The sequence below is a fragment of the Neofelis nebulosa genome, chromosome 3, assembly GCF_028018385.1.
Source record: "Neofelis nebulosa isolate mNeoNeb1 chromosome 3, mNeoNeb1.pri, whole genome shotgun sequence".
NCBI lineage: Eukaryota > Metazoa > Chordata > Mammalia > Carnivora > Felidae > Neofelis > Neofelis nebulosa.
The window spans coordinates 59647204-59673687 of NC_080784.1; positions in this window are offsets into that span (position 1 = coordinate 59647204).

Here is a 26484-nt window from a genome sequence, read left to right on the forward strand (position 1 = left end):
AGAGAGCCCCTAACATCCCTTCTGAGTGACCGCTCATAAGCAGAAGAAGTGACTGTGACCATAGAAGGGACTGGATGGTCACTCTGGGCAGGTAGGATGCATTGATCCAGACAGGGAATACCAGATGTTGAGGAAAAAAAATCATAACACTTCTAAAGGAAATGATCTATATTGAACTAAGGCCACTGGCAATTTCATGTATGACCTTAATTAGCTCTGAACATGCTATTTAGATGATTGGTCATAAACACATCTGTTTCACTGTTTTGAAATAAGCCACTGGAAAAACATGGTCACCTGATATAGTCTGCATTTAATACCTAGACAATAACTTTACTTGATTCCTTCAGCCAGTAGTTGAGTTGCAGTCTATCACTGTTAACCTATTGGAGCATTGGTCATTTTCTTTGTTTTTCCCTTTATCTCTATAGGATCTTGGTTATATACCTGACTCTTCTTCCTTACACCATTTTCTTTGTTACATCATGGCATGCTGCAGAGCCAGAAAGCTCTGCATAGAAGCAAAATTAATAGAATATCAGATCCTGAGTATTCCCAAAGCCTAGCAACTGACTAAAGAAGGAGATCAGGATCAAAGATAGGAAGGGAATTTCACCATGCCAAGCCTGGGGAGCCATATCCTGTCCTAATAGAAATGTCCATGGGCCAGAGGTACATGACCAGAGGCCATGTTCCCATTATCAACTAATAGAATAGGTCCTTAGAAGTCAAATATTTTAATGCCTACATTTTATAGATGAGAAACTAAAGTCCAGGGAGATGTCAATGCTAGTTGCATAGCTAGTTAGTGACAGAGTTAGTACTACAATGTGCTTTTTACTTAACACATAGTTATGGCATGAAATGTGTCTCCCCAAAAAAGACATGTTGAAGTTTCAACCTGCTGGTACCTCAGAATATGACCTTATTTGGCAATAGGGTGATTACAGATAGAATTGGTTGAGGTTATACTAGAACAGGGTGGGTCTCTAACCAGTTTAGTGTCCTTATAAGAAGACAGTCATGTGAAGACACAGGGATACAAAGGAAGAATGCCACGGGAAGATGGAGACAGAGACTGAAGTTACTCAGCTGCAAGCTAAGGAATGTCAAAGATTGCTAGCAAACACCAGAAACTTTTTCCAGAAGCTAGAAAGAGGCAAGAAGAGACTCTCTTGTAGGTTGCAGAGGGAGTAAGGTCCTGCCAACACTTTGATTTCAGATTCTAGCCTCCAGAACTGTGACACAATAAATTTCTGTTATTTTAGGCCACTCAGTTTGTGATACTTTGGTACCCCATCCCTGAGAAACTAATCCACCCACTCAGAAAAATGTTTATTCCCACCACATCGCTCAAACTGAGCCCTGCGGATGATCAAGAGATTTACCATGGGGCTGCTTCTGAGTAGAATGATCTTGTCTTTACGATCACAGAAAGTGCAGAAATACTACTCCACATCCCCAATTATTGTCACCATAACCTCACACTCACTTTCAGACACCAAAGTTCACAAGCCTACAAGTGCAAAAGGCATTTTTTTCTTTTTCCTTTGTGCTACATTTTAAGTCACATCAGGACCAGAGGAATAGGAATCACTGTAGCACTTGATTTAAAGGACAAGAAAAGATAGCACTTGATTTAAAATATTCTTGAAATATTTTAAACATCTCCCTTATTATTCCATGATATTGTGTCATCAGACAGAAAGTCCTTTAAATTAAGTACTGAGCGCTCCAGAGCCTTCCCAAATACAGATCAACCTGGGAAAGCCTATACACATTATCCCTGCATGAATGAGTCCATCTGAATGCACACACAGGGCAGCTCCAAAGAAGGGGCAGCATGGTGTGGTGGGAATAGCATAAGCCTCAGAGTTCTAGAAATCCCAAGTGGAAGAATGGTTCTGCATGTGCCCCTGGGAAAGCCATTTTACTTCTCTGAGTTTAATTATCCATAAAGATGTTAATACCCACCTTGCTGGCTTCATGTAATGAATATAAAGTTAAAACATACAGTTCAATTGGATATACAATTAGTGAATATAATTTTGTGGATGTTTTCATTATTCTTTGATTAAATCCCAGTCCTGAACAAAGATCTTGGTGGAAAATCTAATTATGTCATCTCAATTCTTCTCCATCCTATACTGGAAGCATGAAACGAAAACTAGGTGCTCCCATTTGACTCTGGGTTTATCTATCTTACTAGAGTGTACATTCAGAAGGCCATTGGAATAGGGATCAATGCCTACCTAAGTCCCTGTCACTAGTAGGCAGTAAAAAATTTTTGTTGTATGCAGAATTTATCCTCCGTGATCAGTTTTCCTCAGGATTTGCAATCATCTAAAGTGGGCAAGTTAAAGATTCTTCTCCTAACACTGATCACTTTTGCCATTGAGGAACACCAGTACAAACTTCATCTACGTTTACCTGGACTCAATCCTAAAATAAGTTAGGTTATACTAGAGCTTTACAAAACCAGTGATGCATCAATGATACTTTGCTTTAATCATATTTTAAAATAAGACAAAGTCCTTTGGATACAGAAGACTAAGAACAGAATGTTCACACTTTCTGGATATGCATTCTCTTTCACAGAAGAGAATGGTCTCAGTTTCTCAACTGGCCTCAGTTTTTAAATCTGAAATCTTCAAAGGGGATGCAATGCACAAAAAATGTGATACTTGGCAACATGGATGGGATCAAATTTTAACCCATGCGTTTTCCCTTGATTCTCTATAGATTCATCATACCCCTTTCCTTCTTGCCTCAATATACAGCCTTAAGATGTGTATCCTTCTCCATATTCAACCTACTGTATCTCAGGTCTGTCCAATTCCTGAGTTTAATGCTCTGAACACCATTATCTGAGGACTATGACAAACAAAGAAAAATCTTGCTGGGGAAACATTAGAGCATTCTTAATGCAGCTTTCAACAAGAGCAGTTTTAAAAATGCTGTGTCTTGACTGCCATCTAGAGAAAACTAGAGATACTGAAATTAACCAAGCTAATCTAGTATCTTGATGGGTTTACTTTTCTCTAATCCTGTGGCAAAAAACCATAAGGAAAACCATCTTAAATAAGAAACAGAAAATATTTAAATGTTGTATTATGAGTTGGGATGGTACCATTAATCTCTTTTTTACAAAACAATATGCAGCAATTGTATTATTTCTAAGGAGAAATGATACTATTAGTGATAGCAATCTGCTTGCCTTTGAATTTATTTTATGGATTCCTCGTGAAAATATACATCAAGGTAATGTAATTATTATATCTGCATAATTGTAATGCTGTAATTAAAACTGGGTGCTTGCTCTCATTAAATTCTCCAGATTGTTTGTGGTTTATTTCCTGCTGGCATGAGTTTTCACCTTAAAACAGATTTTAGAACTTTTCTATGCTATTCTTGTCATAATAATACTAATATTACCAGACAAGAAATTTCTCCAGTTTTGTAAAAAGTTTTTTAGCAATTGTATTGTGAAGTATCAATAAAACTTAAAGGCACAGAGAATTTAGAAATGATTTCTCTCTGAAAACCTCCCCAAAGTGTCCCCTGTTTATATGCAGCAAATACATGGTTTTGTGCAGGCTTCTACCACTAGAAATTTAAAAGCATTGGTGGTGTTCACTGCCTTTTACATCACTGTGGGAATTATCTATTACTCAGATGCCAAGAAGTCAAAACTTGAGCTTATTGAAATTCCCAACCATCTTCAACAGTGTTTTTATTTGCTGCACTTTGCAAATAATGGTGATGAGAGTGTTAAATTCAGGAAATTGGAAAAGTGAAATATAGCAGGATGAATTATAGTGAATGATGCACATCTTCAAGCTGTACATTGAGATAAGGAAAGGGACATGAAGACTTCACAGAGTATTAATTTAAAAACCACAGACTAAATTCTGACCCCATCCCTTGTTGCCAGATATCACACTTTTTGTGTCTTGCATCCTCTTTAAAGATTTCAGATTTCAATACTAAGTTGAGCTTCTGTGAAAGAGAATGCATATTTGGAAGTCTATGGATGAGAATTTGGGGCAAGACAAAATCCAAAAAGTATGAATATTCCACTCCTATTTTTCTATATCCAAAGGACTTTGACTTATTTTAAAATATGATTAAGGCGGGGCACCTGGGTGGCTCTGTTTGATGAGCATCCGACTTTGGCTCCGGTCCTGACCTCACGGTTTGTGAGTTCGAGCCCCGCGTTGGGCTCTGTGCTGACAGCTCAGAGCCTGGACCCTGCTTCGGATTCTGTGTCTCCCTCTCTCTCTGCCTCTCTCCCGTTCATGCTCTGTCTCTCTCTTTCTCAAAATTAAATAAACATTAAATATATATATAGACATAGAGATAGATATAGATGTATATAGATATAGATATATAGATATATAGATAGATATAGATATAGATATAGATATAGATATAGATATAGATATAGATATATGATTAAAGTAAAGGATCATTAATGCAACATGGGTTTTGGAAAGCTCTAGTGCAACATAACTTACTTCAGTACTGAGTCCAAGCAAATATAAATGAAGGCTGGGTGCTCCCAACAGGGGTCAGCATACTTTTTCTTGAAGGTTCAGGTAGTAAAATTTTTTTACTTTCCCAACCATAAGGTCTTACTAATCAATTACCATTGTAGCATGAGAGTAGCCAGAGAGAAAATGTCAACAAATGGATATAGCTATGTCCCAACAAAACTCCACCTACAAATACAGGCAGTTGTGGTTGGCCAACCACTGTGCTGAGACAAAAACTTTTAATTTGCCCAATGTAAAATGACTGTCAGATTGTGCAGCCTAGGAATTATCTGTGACTGAAGTGTACAAGGACTCAAAACTTAATGTAGGCGACCAAGCACAGGTCATACCAACTCCAACCTACTGCAAATTAGTCTCGGTTTGGTTCGTTTTTTTCATGCGTCTGGTACATCTTCTAACTGTACCAAACTTAAAATACTCTCAGGGAAAATAATTTTTTCTCATATAGTGAAGAATTCAACACACAAACTCACACACACATGCATGCGCGTGCGCGCGCACACACACACACACACACACACACACTCATACACACTCACACACAAATACTCTTCTCAGATTAGTAATAGAAGCAGAAAGTGAAAGACAAGTAAATTTAGAGTAGACAAACACTTATATATATTAATGTGTATCTCCAGGCCTGTTTTAGGTCACTATTATTATCTCTCTATATTGAGCTCTATATTGAGCTATGAGACGCGTTTTCATTTCAAACTTAGCTTCTATCTCACCATCGGTCCTCTCCCATGAGTCATGCCTATAAAAAGGCAGCCACTTGTCTTTGCACTTGTAAGAGCTGTTGATATTAGATGGAACACATCTGAAGAGTCAGGCTGTGGAGAAAATAGAAATCAAGCACAGTCTGAAAAGTTCTGCTTCAATCAATTGTAGATATTTTTCTGGGCTTTTTGGTCTGTTTTACTGTTTCAAGGATGGTAAGGGAAAGTCTGATCTCCAGTTTGATAAATTACCAGCTTCACCCAATAGATTACCAGCTTCACTTCCTGCTTCATGAAGTCATACTACTATGAACTCCCAGAGTCAATTACTTCCATGGTACTTTTTTCTTCCTATTAATGGCCAGAGTAGAGTACAGAGACAGAGCACAAACTCTAAGGAGGACAGACCTGAATTCAAATCCTCGCTGTGGTGTATACTGGCCTTGTGACCATGGGACTGCTCTGAGAGTCAGTTTTCTCTCTCTAAAATAAAGGTAATACTAATAGTCCATACTAATAAAGGTAACATGTATATTGCAATATTGTCATTAAGATTAAATAAGGGGGCGCCTGGGTGGCGCAGTCGGTTAAGCGTCCGACTTCAGCCAGGTCACGATCTCGCGGTCCGTGAGTTCGAGCCCCGCGTCAGGCTCTGGGCTGATGGCTCGGAGCCTGGAGCCTGTTTCCGATTCTGTGTCTCCCTCTCTCTCTGCCCCTCCCCCGTTCATGCTCTGTCTCTCTCTGTCCCAAAAATAAATAAAAAATGTTGAAAAAAAAAATTAAAAAAAAAAAAAAAAAAAAAAAAAAGATTAAATAAGAACACTTGTGAGGGATCTTGCACATTGCTCAATCAATGTTGGTTTATCTCTTCTCCCCCTCACCACCCAGTCCCTTCTCTAGGACATAGATTGCTGAAGTCTGGGACTGATTTATACATCCTGCCTCCTTACATGCCTACTGCTAAATTGGACATAGAGTAGGTGCTTTATAAATGTTTCTTGAATAGCTGTGGGTTCTCATATTTTGCTTTATTATTGAATATCTTACCATTTTAAACCGCTATAAAGATAAGCCAAAAAAGGGGCACCTGAGAGGCTCAGCCCGTTGGGCATCCAACCCTTGATTTCAGTTCATATTATGATCCCAGAGTTGTGGGATCAAACCCCATGTTGGGCTTCATGCTGACAATGGAGCCTGCTTACAATCTCTCTCTCTCTCTCTGCCCATCTCCCCTTCTCTCTCTCTTTTTCTTTAAAATAAAATTTAAGATAGAACTGGAGAGTGTTATGCTAAGTGAAATAAGCCATACAGAGAAAGACAGATACCATGTGTTTTCATTCTTATGTGGATCCTGAGAAACTTAACAGAAGACCATTGGGGAGGGGAAGGAAAAAAAAAAAAGAGGTTAGAGAGGGAGGGATCCAAACCATAGGAGACTTTTAAAATCTGAGAACAAACTGAGGGTTGAGGGGGGGTGGGAGGGAGAGGAGGGTTGGTGATGGGCATTGAGGAGGGCACCTGTTGGGATGAACATTGGTTCAATAGAAACCACAGTGATGATAAATTTCATATTAAAAAAAATAATAATAAAATAAAATAAAATTTTAAAAGATTTAAAAAGATAAGCCAAAAAGTATTCTCTGAGTCATGAAAAGAAACAAATTTTGTAAATTCAATAACAAAATAACCCACTCACTCATAATATTGGTATATTATACAAAAAGTAGACATTCAAATATCTGCTGAAAAATGATGATACATAATTATGTGGACTACATTAAGGAGATACAGTCATGGCATTTTGTTCTGTTATTGAGAGAGATGATTTGACCCACAATATTATCAAAGCTGTGGAATAACAAGGTGCTTTCTCATAAGGTTTTATTACCTATTGTTAACTTCTGTAATTCTCATCATGACTCATTGGTCAAATTTATACACCACTTAACTGCTCAGGAAAGAATCTTTATGTTTACCCTTCATGTCAAAACTGGCCTCACATACATTTATTTACTTACTTACTTATTTATGGTCATACATAGTACTACAGGTTGAAAAGTTTATGAAAATGTCATTCGGGGAATCATCAAGATTATATGTGACAAATTTGGAGTCATCCAGGCAAAGGAGTTTTGAACAGAGAGGAAATTAAAGAATCATCTGTGGGGGATACAAGTGGAAAGAGAATAGAACCCAGCAGTTATTTAAAGACAAAGGAAAAGGAAATAGAGCCACAGTATTGAAAATGCTTAAAAAAATCACTAGCTGTGGGGCACATGAACAGAGGAGCTAAGATGTCAATAAAAATAAAATGGGATTTGCGAAATACCAACAGAGTATATAAAAGGAAACCAATTAAATAGAATATTCTCCTTTGTTTTTCTGTATCTATCCTGGCTCTAAGGGATAGGAGCTACCAATTTGTTTCCTTCTCTTTGCTTTTCTAGCTCTATAAGACATAAAAAAACTAGCTATGCTGACTCAGTTAAATTTTTATTAGTCACTTTTAAAACTTGAATTTTTCTCATGAAGCATAACTGCTGTCTATTCTGGCTATCATAGCATATAGGATTTTCTAGAATATCAAATTGTCACACAAGTGTTGTGAATGTTAATAGACTTACAGAATTTTTATAGCCCATGATGTACAATATCCCTGATAAGTTATCTGTCTGGCCATAAAACTCAAAAGCTGTTTGCAAGAGTGATTTTACTTATCAATAATTAAATATCATTCAATCAGTTTGTTTAAATTTATTTATTTATTTTGATAGAGAGAGAGAGAGAGAGAGAGAGAGAGAGAGAGAGAGAGAGAATGGCAAGCAGGCTCCACACTTGGAGCCCATATCATAGAACCCAACCAGGGCTCGATCTCACAAATCATGAGATCATGACTTGAGTGGAAACCAAGAATCAGACATTTAACTGACTGAGCCACCCAGATGCTCCTCAGTCAATCAGTTTTTAAAGATCAATATGCTCTTAGGAATATTTGCCTACAGAGAAACAAACAAACATAATCTCCATTATAGCATGGCAAAAATTCTAACTATTCACACCTCTCCCTACCTATCTATAAGTCATTGAATGGATTATATCTGAACAACTGTGAAATTCTATCCTCTCCATCATTTTAAAACTGACCATACACTGTTTTTTTAATGAATCCTTCTAGGCTTAGACTAGATATGTAAAAGAAAGAGACGGCCTAGGAAAGAGGAAATTATAGCTTCATCCACCAACAACTTTGCCTAGGTCTAGTGGTTTTTCCAGAGTAGTAAAATTCCATATATGCCAAAGATAGCCATTCAATATTTATTAATGGCACTAGATTCTTCAGAACAACTCTGATGTGTGTCCTCAGCAGTTTTCATCTAAAATGATAAGAGCTGACACTTATGGAGTGTGTACAATGTGTCAGGCTCTGTTTTAATACTTTGCCTGTAATTAAGTCCACCAAACTTCACAATAACCTCATTAAATATGTTATTACTTTCCTCATTTTACAGATGTAGTAACAGAGACAGAATGGTTAAGTAGCTTACCCAGGGGCACACCACTGGTAACAGGGCCAGATTCTAACCCAGACAGTCTGACTCCAAAGTTCACACTTTTAACACCATGCTCCCAGGCAGACTACTAGGGGTATGCAATACCTTAGGTTTTTAGAAAGCAGTTTAGTATAAGCTACTCATTACTCTTTAAAAAAACAAGATTAAAGAAGCCTCCTAAAGAATAGCATATTAGTTAGATGGAATGTCTTTCTAATATGATCCCCAGAAGAAAGAACTGTAAATAAGTGGGAAGAGGCAAGGAAGGCCTTCACCATTAACAGCCCAATAACACATACACAATTTTTTCTAAAGCCTGTATTTTACCCTAGAGAAATATAATCAAACTTCTGTCTTTAAGTTAATCCATGATTCAGCATAATAGAAAATGTACCACAACTCAGTGTCCTGAAAACATATGAAATAAATTATAAACACAAAAAGAGGAAAACTTGGGGTGCCTGGTGACATAGTTAAGCATCTGACTCCTGAATTCAGCTCAGGTTATGATCTCACAGTTTGTGAGTTTGAGCCCTGTATCCAGCGCTGTGCTGAGAGCACAGAGCCTGCTTAGGATTCTCTCTGCCCCTTCCCTGCTTTCCCTCTCTCTCTCCCTCTCTCTCTCTCAAAAAATAAATAAATAAACCTTTAAAAAAAAAAAAAGAGGAGAACTCTGCCAACTTCTTAAGCAATACAAGAAACACTTTAACTGAGTGAATTATAACTAAAGACCTTAACTCAAATTGTTTAATCAGCAACTGTAATTTTTTTTAAAATAAAGAATCATTGACATAAAAGAAAATGATCTATCTGCTCTTTTCAGCCAAGCATTTAATCAATGTTACATAAAAATTTTATCAACGAGTTCACCAAGGGTTTAAAGAAAGAACTCAGGCAGGATAATGGAATTTATTTCCAAATCTAGTCATTTTGGGTTTTTTTGTTTTTTTTTTAACGTTTTTTATTTTATTTTTGGGACAGAGAGAGACAGAGCATGAACGGGGGAGGGGCAGAGAGAGAGGGAGACACAGAATCGGAAACAGGCTCCAGGCTCCGAGCCATCAGCCCAGAGCCTGACGCGGGGCTCGAACTCACGGACTGTGAGATCGTAACCTGGCTGAAGTCGGACGCTTAACCGACTGCGCCACCCAGGCGCCCCCCAAATCTAGTCATTTTGGAAGAACTACATCTTACCTATATGTTCTTTCTTCATGTATGCACTCTTTTTGTAACAGGTAATATCTTTTTATAAAATAATTTCAAGTGATTTTCCAACAATAATGATCTTGAATCATCTTGAAGCTCTAAATTATGGTTTTAGTCTTGTTCACAGACATCTTCCAAGTGAATAATTCTACAATTATTATGCAAGAGAGCCCCACGGGGACCAGGAAGGAAGAACAACTGCCCCACAGAAACCAAATAACTCCATGATGGCCCTGATATGAGTTTGCTATCAGATCAAACTCAATAGTAGTATAAAGAAAATCAATCCTTTGAGCACAAAACTCAACTGGGTTCCTTCTGCCTGCAGAATGAAGTCAAACTACTTAGGCCAGTCTTCATAGAACACCAGGATTCCGCTTCCACTTTTAATTCCCATCCCTCTCTCCCTGTTGCCCTTCACGCCAATCAAAGGAAACCATAATTTTCTACCCTCATCCTGCTTTTCCTTACTTCCTGCCTTTCTTTTAATGCTTTGCCTTCCATTTCAAATATTCTCCCTCAAATCTCTCTTCAAAACTCAACTCCAATACAATTTCTTATCTACACACATTTCTTTCAGCTGTTTGTATATGTGACGGTTAATTTTATGTGTCAACTTGGCTAGGCCCTGGTACTCAATTTTAAGTTCACACATAAGTCCAGATGTTACTGTGATGGTATTTTTCAGTTGAGTCTAAGCTCTTGTCAGTAGACTTTGAGAGGCACCTGAGTGGCTCAGTCGGTTAAGCATTTGACTCTTGATCTCAGCTCAGGTTTTGATCTCAGTGTTGTGACTTCAAGCCCCATGTTGGGCTCTGTGCTAGATGTGAAGCCTACTTAGAAAGAAAAAGAAAAGAAGAGAAAAGAAAAGAAAAGAAAAAATAGAAGAGAAGAGAAGAGAAGAGAAGAGAAGAGAAGAGAAGAGAAGAGAAAAAAGAAATCAGTAGACTTTGAGTAAAGATTACCCACCATAATAATGTAGGTTGGCCTTATCCATCAGTTGAGGTCTTATAAGACTGAGGCCTTCCAACTCAAGAGTACAACATCAAGTGTCCCCAGGTCTCCAGCTTGCTGACCTACCCTGCAGATTTCAGACTTACCAGTCCGTGTAGTTTTGTGAGCCAATTCTGTAAATCTCCCTCTATTGATAGATATGTGTATACACCAAAAGAAATAGACCATAAACACTATATATATATATATATATATATATATATATATATACACACATACACACACACACACACACACACACACACACACACATATCCTATTGGTTCTGTTTCTATGGAGAATTCTAATTAATACAGTATAATATCTGATTTCCCTACTAGAATGTAAGCCCCTAAAAAATAATCATCTTTCCATTCCTCAAGGAACAATGCTTTAAAAATACTGCGTTTAATAAATGTTATTTTAATATTAAATGTTTGGTAAATAAATGAATAAATATTTGGTCAATTCCACCTGTGAAATAACTCAGTTTAATTTTTTATTCTCTCTTTCCTTTGGCAGTACTGTAGTTCACACACTTATCTTCTTTATCTACACTATTTGAGTTTCTACATAGATGTCTGTGCTTCCAGACTCTTGTAATTCCTGCCCCAAAGTATCCTTCACATTGCTACTTAGCTCTCTCTCCAAATCATACACTCACACACACACACACACACACACACACACTTCAGTGTCTTGCAATAAAACACATAATGGCTTTCCATTACCTGGAACCTCTTTACAGCTCTCATGAATACTTATTTTGCTTTCATGGCTAGTATTATCTTACTAATGTCTCTCATCAAAATGTTCTTAATAGATTTCTGGGTTAAAAACAAGTTTTCTGTGTATATTATTTATCTTATAACTAGCAAAGGTAACTGAAGAGAAGTGATTTAAAAGTTTTAAGCTATTGGAGCACCTGGGTGGCTCAGTTGGTTAAGCATCTGACTTCGGCTCAGGTCACGATCTCGCGGTTCATGAGTTTGAGCCCTACGTCAGGCTCTGTGCTGATAGCTCAGAGCCTGGAGCCCACTTCGGATTATGTGTCTCCCTCTCTCTCTGCCCTTGCCCCACTCACACTCTGTCTCTCTCTGTCTCTGAAAAATAAACATTTAAAAAAAGTTTTAAGCTGTTTCCACTTCACAAGAGGTGGCTTATATTATATTATATTATATTATATTACACAGTTCCAAGAGGCATAGGTATTTGGGCTGCATGCTTTACCATCTTGGGACCTCTGTCTGCCTGTCAACAAGTTAATTATCTTTAAAGTCCAGAGGTTGCCTCCTCTGTGAAAGATTCCTTTCCATCCTCGTTCAGGTAGGTACTCCTCCATCTCTCATACATATTTTCCATGTATTTGGGGGAATGTTTGTCTATCTCACTAGAATGCAAGTTCCCCCCAGACTTTATTCTTATCTCATCTCTCTTGTATACTCAAACATCTAGCTTACTGCCTAGATAATCCTCTACCCTCTCCCTAAAGGATATTTTATGTTTTTATAGGCCTGCAGGAATGTGTGAAAGTCAGTAGCAATGCATAAATTGGTGGCTTTTCGTTGGAAATTCTTTCTCAAAACCAGAAACAAAAATTAGGCAACATGAAGAAGCATCTGTTGCTGTGCACTGATGAACAAATGCTTCTCTTCTTTTTCATCTCAGCATGTTGACATGGTATAGACCCAGCTGGTAATTCTGAAATTATAACCTCTGGGTGTCTCGTGTTTCTTCCTGCAGAAATTCTGAGTGTTGCCCATTTTGCATCTACGAAGCCTATCTGCTATTTGTCCTATACAAAGTTCAAAGTGTCATCCAGCCAGTAGCCATGAATTTGCCAGGTTAAATAGTAAATATCACCATTTGTTAAAAGTGCTACTATTGAATTCTGTTGTAAATGTCTAACTTTTAAGATGGCTGAGCACAAACAAAGCCAAGAACAAAGCTGAAATCTTTTGATAAATGTCAAGTTGCCATTATAATGCTGTTCATAGACTTTAAGGTACAGTCGATGTCATCGTTCTCACCAAAGAAGCAATTGCTTCCCCTCGATACCTTGACAGATCTGCATGAGTCCATAGATTATCACTGCCCTTAGAACTCTTTATCATGTTTTAAATCTGTTGAAGTATGAAAAAATCAAGTGTGCTTCACAAAACAGGATCATAAAAATGAACTTGGCTAGAGCTGTCTTTGATGGAAGATTCTGAATCATGCCCTAGACAAATCAAAAAGGAGACTGGGAAGTCGGCTGAGACATCTGTAGAAAAATGCTAAATACAGCAGCCGTGCGTTAAGTGCGAGAAGACGTGACTGCTCAGTTAAGGGCAGACAAAACCCTGACACAAAATAGAGCCAAACTTTTGAGAAAACTGTTTTACAATAATGTCTGTAACAATTTAGCCCACAGTTGAGCACATATACAGCCTGTGTGGATATTATATACATTAAACATAAATAATTATATGCTTTTAAAATTCCATTTACAAAAAGATCCCTCTTAACTATCTTCTATTCTACCCACGTACTTAAATACCTGAAGATTAATTTTCTTTTGTAAACAATACTGACCACCTATGCCACATTAATGCCCCTCCCCTGCATCCTCGACTTTTCCTTTCACCCACAACTGCTTACCAATTCCATCTATTCACAAAATTGTATGTGTCACTAGACATTGTCATAACTGTTTTAATAAATGTTATGTAAACTGATGAAATGAAAATGTAAGAATAATGGGGTTGTTCTCTCAATTTTTCTAAAGCCAAGAAAAATCAATGGAATCACTAAAAAAAATGCTATTATTTGATGGCTGGTTGAGACCATTGCAGCATTAAAAAAAAAATGAAATTCAGCGGCTACATTGCTTCAAAGAAAGAAAGAAAGAAAGAAAGCCAAACAAAACATGCAGTGCTTGCCAACCTGCAGAGAGTGGGGTTATGCCTCTGCAACTCCCTTTGTGCCCTCACAGTCAAGGTCCTGTAATGCTAGAGTATTAAATCTGCTCCAATGCCCTATCTTTTCTGTCATATTCTAGGCTTGTTGAGCTGTTCATGACTAATACTAATGAGAGATATGCCCTTTCAATTGTTACCTCAAAAAAATGCGAAAGTTGCTCTGATGTGCTCTCTAGCCTGGCCTAATTTCCCATCAAAGAAATAGAACTCCAGCTACTTGACTGACTTTTCATATTGACTCTCGAGAAATCAGAGATGCTTCATGCGTCTGCAACACTCAAGGAAATAAAATAGCTCACACTTGGTCATATTTGATGTCTGGATTCACAGCCCTTTCATTTTTAATGTAATTTGTTACTTGGCTTTCTATTTTATTTCCTCCGGTCTTCACTCAGAGACCAGGATTTCTATCTTTTTAACCTCAAAAATTTACCAATTATGACAATGCCAAATATATCAAAGTGTATAATTAATGACAACTTCATCTATTAGTGTGGTGTGTGTGTGTGTGTGTGTGTGTGTGTGTGTGTGTGTGTGTGAGATATGTTTTGGTTTGGTTCAAATCTGAATTTTGGTGGGGGCCGTTTTGACAACTTTGGAATTTATTTATGGGGTTTTTCAATGAAATTTTCTCTTTATAATTATGCTTATGAGAAAAGAAAAAAACACCACAGATTAATTATCACAGATTCTGTTAATTCTGAAATGAAAAAAAAAAATTGCTATCCTTATATTTGGGAAAAAGTGACCAAATGTAAGGTGAGTATACATGACAAAAGTGAACTTCGCCTTTACTCCATCCCCTGAAGTACACAGAGGAAGACTAAAAATGCTAATAACCTGTCACTGCTAATCCGGCAAAGCAGCTACAGAAAGAATTGTGCTAAACAATTTAAAAGGTCCAGCTTTCTGTGTTGCCTGTCACATAAAGAACAGAAAATAGCCAGCAATATGGAAATGGGGATAAGAACGTAAAAAGGAGCTGAAGTTCAACCAAATGGGCACTGACAAAACCATGGTGATCAAACCATTGAGGGCATGTTTAAGACTAAGATGACTTATCTATTCTTTGATTAAACCATGTTTATGGATTACTCTGTTACTGTATAGAAACTACAAGTGAGCCAAACTCTCTGCCTTCAAGGAGTTCACGGTCTATGAGGGAGAAAGAGGCACAAACCCAATCCCAGGAGCAGAGGGCTATAATATAATAGAGAGGTACATTCAGGCTTGGGCATGAGTGCAAGTTCAATTGTTCTCCCAACCTGTGAGGAATGTTTTTTCATATTTTCTTTGGAGATAAGTGAGGGCTATGGACTGAATTGTGCCTCCCCCCAAATTCCTAAGTTGAAACCCTAACCCCCAGTGTGATAGTATTTGGAAACAGGGCCTTTGGAAGGTAATTAGGGTTGGATGAGGTCATGAACGTGGGCCTTTATGATGAGATTAGTGCCCTTATGAGAAGGGACACCAGAGAGTTCTCTCTCCCCCACCCCCTTCACCACCTTAAGAGGACAAAACAAGAAGACAGCTATCTATAAGGCAGGAAGAAAGCTCTCACCAGAACCAGCCATGCCGGTACTTTGATTCTGCACTTGGAGCCACCGGAACTGTGAGAAAATGAATTTCCATTGTTTAAGCCACCCAGTCATGGTGTTTTGCTATGGCAGCAGAGCTGGACAAGACAGAGAGCATTCTTTTAAAATTAGAAAGAAAAATATTGGAAGGAGCTAGAAATGAATATTCTGATGAGTGAATAGAAATCTAATTATCAACCTAGTATGCAAGTGAAGAAAGGAGAAAGAACTTCAGACTCCCTAAGAGAAAGCATGTCATGTCCTTAGGTACTAAGACAGTTCAGGGAGAGAAGGATTTCATATTAGTTGGCTACTTCCCACCAATAAGCAGGAGCCTGGAGGCTCTGTGGTCGCAGCACACACTGGAGAACTAGAACTAGAACTAGAACACTGGAGAAAATCAAAAGGTATGCTATCTTCCGAGAGGAAGGGTGTAAGAACCAGTCTTGTCATCGCCAGAACCACCATGATGTGCTCTCCAGGACAGCCTCCAGACTCATGCAGGCACAACCTCCCCAACCCTGGCCACAGCTCATCAGACTCACTGGCCACTGCCAACCCACACCTACGAATATGGAGATGAAGGAAATGTGGGAAACTAGCTTCTCTAGACACTTTGAAAGCTCAGAGTAGGACAGAAACTCCTAAGCACAAATAGTGGTTTTATCACTTCTGTCACTTGATGACCATGATTACAGGGAAAAAGAAACATGGCAGGAAGGGAGCAATGGTCTACATATGTGACATGAAAGGAAAAGTATTTGGCTTCCTGGACTTTGGTCTTTATAATAATACGCGTTGCTGCTAAAAGACTAGGTACCACAAGGGGCACCTGGGTGGCTCAGTCGGTTGAGCGTCCGACTTCGGCTCAGGTCATGATCTCGCAGTCTGTGAGTTTAAGCCCCGCTTCAGGCTCTGGGCTGACAGCTCAGAGCCTGGAGCCTGCTTCAGATTCTGTGTCTCCCTTTCTCTCTGCCACCACCCCACACTCATGCTCTGTCTCTCTCTGTCAAAAATAAATATTTAAAAAATTCTTTAAAAAAGACTAGGTACCACTTACATAAATCGAAAGAGTGTATTTGTCCAAAGACTCTATGACCTAATCAAAGATTTTAATGTGAGAGGGAGGAAACAATGGCTGGGAATCTATAATAGAACAATATTGAAGTTATCAAGCATGTGATGCAAAGAAGCATCAAAATGCAAATATTACCTAGTATATCTCACATGAAAACTAAGACAATGTGTTGTCTCATATTTGCCCTACACAGAATAACTACAAAGCAAACAGATTTCTCCTAATGTTAGAATGTACAATCACCCCCAGGAACACCAATTCAGAACTCAAACTCCCCAGAAGGGAGTTCTGAGAGGCAGGTCTATAATCACAAATCTGGTAGATGTCCCATGCCACCTAAATCATGTGAGTCACCAATAAGTACAACTAGGGATGGTTAAAAACAGAATGATAAATTCAGTGCAATTAAATTCCACTTTAGTTAAAGAACCTGGATGTTTTCTCCATGGAAAGGGTGGCAGGGTACAGGAAAAACACTCTGCCAGAAACTCCAAATGTAATATAATCTTAAGTATTTGAATCTTGTGATAAAAGCTGCCTCTTAAAGCTCACTATTTGCTAAGTATGCATTCAAAATATGAAGACAAATATAATTCTAAGATGAAATAAGTTTGGTGTGATTAAATATAATAATAATACCATATCTGGAGAACCCAATTTAAAGAGAGGAATATAAACCATTTCATTATAACTTAAAATGGTTCATCATTGTTTTCAGAATTCATCACTTTAAATGTAATGTGCAAGTACTGTACATGAGGATGATTTTTGTTGTTAAATTTAAAGGCATTTTATGGGGTTCCTGGCTCACTCAATCTGTAGAGCATGTGACTCTTGATCTCCAGGTTGTGAGTTTGAGCTCCTCACTAGGCATGAAGATGACTTAAAAAAAAATTAAGGCATTTTAAGTAACACCAAAAAGAAGCTAACTTTAAGTAGTAAAATATTAAGAAAGGAAAAGTTAATTAAAGTGTGACATGGTGACATGTCTATTCCAGGTAAGTAATGGAGGGAAAAAAATCTGAAAATTATGGTATCACTATAAGTTTGCCAGATAAAAGTAGAAGACCCCATTGTTCACCTGCAAAATGACCCAATCTCAAATACATCCATGCAAACAGGTGGGAAGAATGTTATGTAATTCACTTAATCTCAGTAACTTTATGATTTAGATACAATTATTATCAGCATTTTGCAGATGAGGAAATCAATAATCAGAGAGGGGAACCCTTATGCCAACAATTACCAAAAAAAGAAAGAATGAAGGAAGGAGAAAGAAGAGAAGAGATTGAAGAGAATTAAGAGAAGAGAAGAGAAGAGACGAGACGAGACGAGACGAGAAGAGAAGAAACCCATGGAGCAGCCAGGGTTTGTATCCAGACAATTCAGCTCCAGAGTCTGCACTCCTAACTACTATACTAAGCTGGAAAGAAATATAGGGCCTAGTAAGTAACAAAATGAGACCACAAGAGCTATGTCAGAAAACCCATAGTTCAAAGAAAAAAGGTGTCAAGAATAATGCCAGGAATCGATATATTTTTCCCTTTTCAGAGAAATTACTACAGCCTATACTATACCCATGCATGGCATACACAGATTACTTATCTGAGTATAGAAACATAAAGTAGCAGAACCTGTGATTAATTGCCATGGCTTGAGAAGGATATTCAAAACCATAAATGCTGATTCCAAAATGTGGACGGTTTTCAAATAACAGTCCTCAAGAATGTGTGCTACTTCAAATTTGTACATATCTACTCTGACATCAACAGAGACTACACAGCAAGACAATTCCCCAGTCTGAACCTGCTGCTGAGGAGCAACTCAAGTAGACACTACATTACTGAAAGGCTAAATGTAGAATTGGAAAAGTTCAGGAGCCTAATTCTTTGTTCTCCCAAGTTCAAGGGGAAGAGTAAGCATTCACTGCCTGAGAGTCATGGTTGTACACGTGTATTTTATTGCTAGCCTACTTAATTTCATCTACCTTCCTGTATCATCATCTTTTGTAAATTCCCTATGGGCTGCAACACTCTCCTACTAACATTCATTTAGATCCTTACCTTTGGGAATTTGCTTATAGCACCCCTCATCTAAACTACTTCCTACTTACATTTGTTTATCCAGTTCTGACCCAGCCCTCAAATATAGTTCCAAATTCTATCCTATCTTTTTTTTTATTTAACTTTATTTTTTATTTTTTAAAATTTACATCCAAATTAGTATATAGTGAAGCAATGATTTCAGTAGATTCCTTAATGCCCCTTACCCATTTAGCCCATCCCCCCTCCCACAACCCCTCCAGCAGCCCTCAGTTTGTTCTCCATATTTATGAGTCTCTTTTGTTTTGTCCCCCTCCCTGTTTTTACATTATTTTTGTTTCCCTTCCCTTATGTTCATCTGTTTTATCTCTTAAAGTCCTCATATGCGTGAAGTCATATGATTTTTGTCTTTCTCTCACTGACTAATTTCACTTAGCATAAGACCCTCCAGTTCCATCCAGGTAGTTGCAAATGGCAAGATCTAATTCTTTTTGATTGCTCCATTGTGTGTGTAGGTGTGTATATATATATATATATATATATATATATATATATATACCACATTTTCTTTATCCATTCATCCATCGATGGACATTTGGGCTCTTTCCATACTTTGGCTATTGTTGATAGTGCTGCTATAAACATGGGGATGCATGTGTCCCTTCAAAACAGCACACCTGTATCCCGTGGATAAATGCCTAGTAGTGAAACTGCTGGATCGTAGGGTAGTTCTATTTTTAGTTTTTTGAGAAACCTCCATACTGTTTTCCAGAGTGGCTGCACCAGCTTGCATTCCCACCAACAATGCAAAAGAGATCCTCTTTCTCTGCATCCTTGCCAACATCTGCTATTGCCTGAGTTGTTAATGTTAGCCATTCTGACAGGTGTAAGGTGATATCTCATTGTGGTTTTGATTTGTATTTCCCTGATGATGAGTGATGTTGAGCATTTTTTCATGTGTCTGTTGGCCATCTGGATGTCTTCTTTGGAGAAGTGTCTATTCATGTCTTTTGCCCATTTCTTCACTGGATTATTTGTTTCTTGGGTGTTGAGTTTGATAAGTTCTTTGTAGATTTTGGATACTAACCCTTTATCTGATATGTCATTTGCAAGTATCTTTTCCCATTCTGTCGGTTGCCTTTTAGTTTTGCTGATTGTTTCCTTCGCTGTGCAGAAGCTTTTTATTTTGATAAGGTCCCAGTAGTTCATTATTGCTTTTGTTTCTCTTGCCTCCAGAGATGTGTTGAGTAAGAAGTTGCTGCAGCCAAAATCAAAGAGGTTTTTGCCTGCTTTCTCCTCGAGGATTTTGATGGCTTCCTGTCTTACATTGAGGTCTTTCATCCACTTTGAGTTTATTTTTGTGTATGGTGTAAGAAAGTGGTCCAAGTTCATTCTTCTGCATGTCGCTGTCCAGTTTTCCCAGCACCACTCACTGACGAGACTGTCTTTATTCCATTGGATATTCTTTCCTGCTTTGTCAAAGATTAGTTGCCCATACATTTGTGGGTATCTTAAAGTCTTCTATGACGATTCTGGAAATGATTTCTCCTTCCTAAGGATTTAATCAAATTAGTAGTCAATCACATGTGAATCTATAGTTCACATTTGACCTTTAATTAGGTACCTCATAGGGCAGTTGTAAAAATTAAATTTGACAGTGAAATAATTAATGTGAAGTGTTCAGGACAGTTTGTGGCATATAGTAAGTATTCAGTGTTAGCTATTATGATTATTTCTGATTCTTTTCATTTTACATTATTTAGGCTATTACTAAACTATGATTTTTATTTAATTTCATTATATGTATACTTTGTCTTTCCAATAAGGATAAAAGCAGTATTAACTCTAGACTTTCCCAAAATTTCCCAAACTCCTAACATTGTACCGAACACAGAATGTATTGCCAGGAAATATTTAGATGGTTAAGAACAGGACAGTAAACTTGTTAACAAATACTACCTTTTTATGCTCTGCAATTTCTGAACCATGTTCAGGTAGTAAAACAGGTGGGACTATTCTTATCAAAAGATTTATAGTACAAAATAGTTGTTAAAATCTCTGTCAAGGCAATAAACTGCCATTCCAACGAATAACTAGGTGGTCTTGACCTTAAGATCTCATGTGAGCTATAAATTCTTGGGAGAAGGTGGTTTATAGTCAACCATCAATCTGCAGACATGTTTCCATATAAATTTCAGAAGGCTAGTGCTGGCTCACAAATTTCCTTGTCAGATGTAATCCATAAGATTCTAAAACCCTAAGGAGGCAGACACATCGACAATGTATATGTTTGTGTTTTAGAAATATCATTTTGGAAGCAGCTTAGAGAAAATGAATTGTTTGTGGAGAGGTGGAAAACAAGGAAAGCCTTGGAGGCTCCTATAGGAGGCCAGATGAGATGCTCTGAAGACTTGATCTTAAACAATGCAAGTGAGAACCCAGATGTCTGAAACACACTCTCTCTTATGCCTTTCCAAATACTGCTTTCTCTGCACTCAAGTCCCCCTACTGTATAAAGCATTCCAAAATCTGGATTCTGTGAATGTCGTGAATTCTACCATGGCTGAGGTCACATGTTCGCTATCACAGATCTCTTATTTTTTCTCACAGCTTAAAAATTAATTTATCATCCTTAGGGTTCACTGATATTACTCAAAGCACAATCCAGCACTCTGAGAATTTCTATTTGATCTTTTCTCTCTACATTTTCATCCCTGATTTCTTTTCACTTACTCTTTCCTGGAAGGTAAGATGGAATTAATGAGTAAATAAAAATGCAAGGATAATATTCTACTCTGCTAGTTATCAAACAATTTAGGGTATCGTTATTTAGGTGTTTAGCAAAAAAATAATTCTTTTCCAATGACAACCAATGTTTCCAAAGGTACAGTAAAACTGGTAAGCTCATATCTTCTGAAGACAGTGCAAACTGTTTGGAAAACAAGTCATAAAAAGCTATAAGGAACCCCATCCCTTTGACCTTGTAATCTCACCTGTAGAAAATTATCCTCAAGAGGTAATCAAAATGGAGGAAACTCTTTGCTCACAGAATGTGCTCATAGCAACATTATTTAAAATAGGCAAAAATTGGGAGCAGTTTTAATGATTGGTTGATTACCTATTGTATGATAACATAGCACCTTATGTTTTTCCTTTCTTAGCAAGTAATTTGTCTCTAACAATACCTAGTAAATTTTTCTAAGTAAATGGAATCAAGACAAAGGAAAAATAAAGTAAAAGCAGAAGTGAAGTTAGCGTACAAAATGGGTGTGAACCCAATTACCCAAGGGTAATTGCTATTGCTGAAAATGACACTGTACAAAGATATGATAATAGTAAGTGGTAGAACCCAGAGATGCCCCAGATAGTCTGCTCCAGAGACTGAATGTTTACCACTTCCTTCTACTGCCTCCCCATTGTTTGCCCCTCAAATTGTTCACCATTTAAAAATACGATAGGTCAATGAGATTCTGAATGCCAGACAGAAATCTCCATTTACTGTCGTAGAAGTACTAACTTTAAAACTTTTCTTGGGGCGGCTCAGTCAGTTAAGCATCCGACTTCAGCTCAGGTCATGATCTCACAGTTTGTGAGTCTGAGCCCTGTGTCTGGCTCTGTGCTGACAGCTTATACCCTGGAGCCTGCATTGGATTCTGTGTCTCCCTATCTCTCTGCCCCTCCCCCACTTGCTCTCTCTCTTTCTCTCTCTCTCTCAAAAGTAAATAAACATCTAAAAAAAATTTTAACTTTTCTAGAAAGTAATATTTATCAAGAAACTTATTGTTCAAGGGGCGCCTGGGTGGCTCAGTCGCTTAAGCGCCCGAGTTCGGCTCAGGTCATGATCTCGCGGTCCGTGAGTTCGAGCCCCGCATCAGGCTCTGTGCTGACCGCTCAGAGCCTGGAGCCTGTTTCAGATTCTGTGTCTCCCTCTCTCTCTGACCCTCCCCCGTTCATGCTCTGTCTCTGTCTCAAAAATAAATAAAAATGTTTAAAAAAATTTTTAAAAAGAAACTTATTGTTCAAGAAGTTATCATTCACTTCTAAAAATCTACTACCTAAAAAAAAATATGACATGATGAGGAATTATGGTGAATTTCTTAGGTGTAGTATGATAGAGCTGCTGTAATTTTAAGAGATTCCTTATCTTTTAGATGTACATATTGACATGTTAATAATGTCTGGAATTTGCTTCAAAACAATCTGGGGCATAGAGTTTTGTAGATAAAATAGCTTTGTCTGTGAGTTTTTAATTGTTGAAACTAGATGATGATTAGATATTCATTTTACTATTCTTCCTTCTTTTATATATATTTGACATTTTGCAAGATAAAATGATGAAAATTCATCAAAGATACACATTAATATCTGTGTGCAAGGATGAGCATTACAGGGAAATCTTCACATAAATTGTAGTATATCTTTATGCTCAAGTTTATGTAGCCATTAGGAATTCTTACTTTCAATGGTTAATTAATGATTTAACAAAAATGTTCATAATACAACATTAACTGAGGAAAGATTTATATAAATATGAAAACCCTGTATAATATGGATTGGGGGAGGAGGACCTTTTCAGAGTTAGAAAGAAACATATCAAAATATCAACAATGGTTATCTCTATATAGTCATAGGCTATATTTGTTTGCTCTCTCAAAAATTTTTCTGCATTTTCCAATATTTCTACCATGACAGTGAATCAACTTTTATATTCAGCAAAAAGTCAATGTTATTATGGGATCTACAGAGCAAAAGAAACCTGACTGTGAGGGAGTAGAAGAGTCTCAGGAGACTATATTTTGGTGTCCTTACCATTAGAGCCCTAACATCGTAAAGACTGGGGCACAGTCCCATTATCCACCTGAATGACTGGCCTGGCACTTCCACACCTGCTGGCATCCTGGAAGTGGGGGCTCCTGGACCCAAACGAGACCTGCCTCACCAAATGTCCTCAATCCACATGCTCTGCATATTGGACCAATATGAACATTGGAATAATTATAAAAAGAAGTAAAGTCATGAAAGTCATGAAGTCATGAAAAATGGAGGTATACTATACATTATGTACAGACATAAATGGTACTGTTTCTAGGCATCTTAATAAAATAGAAAACTTATTCGAAATGCATTAAAAAAGGACAAATTGGGGAGAAGACTTAGTAAATGTCAAAGGAAGATGTGAATCTCCCATTAGTTTAAAAATTCTTGAGGTGTTCACGCCAGTCAGAGTGGCCAAAATGAACAAATCAGGAGACTATAGATGCTGGCGAGGATGTGGAGAAACGGGAACCCTCTTGCACTGTTGGTGGGAATGCAAACCGGTGCAGCCTCTCTGGAAAGCAGTGTGGAGGTTCCTCAGAAAATTAAAAATAGACCTACCCTATGACCCAGCAATAGCACTGCTAGGAATTGACCCAAGGGATACAGGAGTACTGATGCATAGGGGCACTTGTACCCCAATGTTTATAGCAGCACTCTCAACAATAGCCAAATTATGGAAAGAGCCTAAATGTCCATCAACTGATGAATGGATAAAGAAATTGTGGTTTATATACACAATGGAGTACTACATGGCAATGAGAAAGAATGAAATATGGCCCTTTGTAGCAACGTGGATGGAACTGGAGAGTGTGATGCTAAGTGAAATAAGCCATACAGAGAAAGACAGATACCATATGGTTTCACTCTTATGTGGATCCTGAGAAACTTAACAGAAACCCATGGGGGAGGGGAAGGAAAAAAAAAAAAGAGGTTAGAGTGGAAGCGAGCCAAAGCATAAGAGACTCTTAAAAACTGAGAACAAACTGAGGGTTGATGGGGGGTGGGAGGGTGGGTGATGGGTATTGAGGAGGGCACCTTTTGGGATGAGCACTGGGTGGTGTATGGAAACCAACTTGACAATAAATTTCATACATTGAAAAAAAAATTTCTTGAGGTGAATGAAAGTGAAAATGCAACCTACTGCTACTTATAGGATGCAGGGAAAGCAGTTCTAAGTGGCAGGTTTACAATGACAAACGCCTACATTAAGAAAATAAATATCTCAAATAAACAACCTAATTTTACAATTCAAGGAGCTAGAAAAAGAAGAAACTGAGCCAAAAGTTTTTGTTTTTGTTTTTGTTTTTTTTTTTTTAACGTTTATTTATTTTTGAGACAGAGAGAGACACAGCATGAACGGGGGAGGGGCAGAGAGAGAGGGAGACACAGAATCAGAAGCAATCTCCAGGCTCTGAGCCATCAGTGAGCCATCAGCCCAGAGCCCGACGCGGGGCTCGAACTCGCGGACCGCGAGATCGTGACCTGGCTGAAGTCGGACGCTTAACCGACTGCGCCACCCAGGCGCCCCGAAACTGAGCCAAAAGTTAGCAGAAGGAAGGAAATAAATATCAGACCACAAATAAATGCAATAAAGAACAGAAAAATAAAAGATCAATGAAACTAAGAGCTGGTTTATTTAAAAGATAAGGATACAATTAGCAAACCTTTCGCTAGACTCACCAAGAAAAACAAAAAGAGACAGCGCTCAAATAATAAAATAAGAAATGAAAGGGAGACATTACAACTGATATCGTGGAAATACGAAAAATCATAATAAACTACTATGAACAATTATGCACCAATAATTGGACAAACTAAAAGAAATGGATAAATTCCTATAAACATATAAACTACCAAGACTGAATCATGAAGAAATAGAAAATATTAACAGACAAATAACAAGTAAGGAGATTGAGTAAGTAATCAAAAACCTCTGAATAAAGAAAAGCCCAGGGCCAGATGGTTTCTCTGGTGAATTCTACCAAATATCTAAAGACTAAATACCAATCATTTCTCAAGCTCTTCCAAAAAACTGAGGACAGAACATACTCAAAATCATTTTATGAGATCATCATTATCTTGATACAAAACCAGTTAAGGACACTTACAAATAAAGAAAACTACACTAAAAAATATAAGACTTGGCTGAAAGAAATTGAAAAAGACACAAATAAATGGAAAGATATCTCATGTTTGTGGATTAGAGGAGTTAATATTATTAAAGAGTCCATACTAACCAAAGCCATCTATAGATTCAATATAATCTCTATCAAAATTCCAATGGCATTTTTCACAGAAATATAAAAAAAGTCCTAAAATTTGTATGGAACCACAAAAGATACCAAATAGCCAAAGCAATCTTGAGAAAAAGAGCAAAACTAGAGGCATCATACTTCCTGATTTCAAACTATGGTACAGAGCTATAGTAATAAAAATAGTATGGTATTAGTATGAAGAAAGACACATAGATCAATGGAACAGAATTGAGAGCCCAGAAATAAACTCCCACGTATAGAGTCAGCGAATATTTGACAAGGGAGCCAAGAATATTCAATGAGGCAAAAATAATCTCTTCAATAAATGGTGCTGAGGAAACTGGATAATCACATGCAGAGGAATGAAGCTAGACCCCTACCTTACACCACTTACAAAAATTAACTCAAAATGGATTAAAAATTTGAATGTAATAAACATTGGGGTACAAGTGCTCCTATGCATCAGCACTCCTGCATCCCTTGGGTAAATTCCTAACAGTGCCAATGTTTATAGCAGTACTTTCAACAATAGCCAAATTATGGAGAGAGCCTAAATGTCCATCAACTGACAAATGGATAAAGAAATTGTGGTTTATATACACAATGGAATACTATGTGGCAATGAGAAAGAATGAAATATGGCCCTTTGTAGCAATGTGGATGGAACTGGACAGTGTTATGCTAAGTGAAATAAGTCATACAGAGAAAGACAGATACCATATGTTTTCA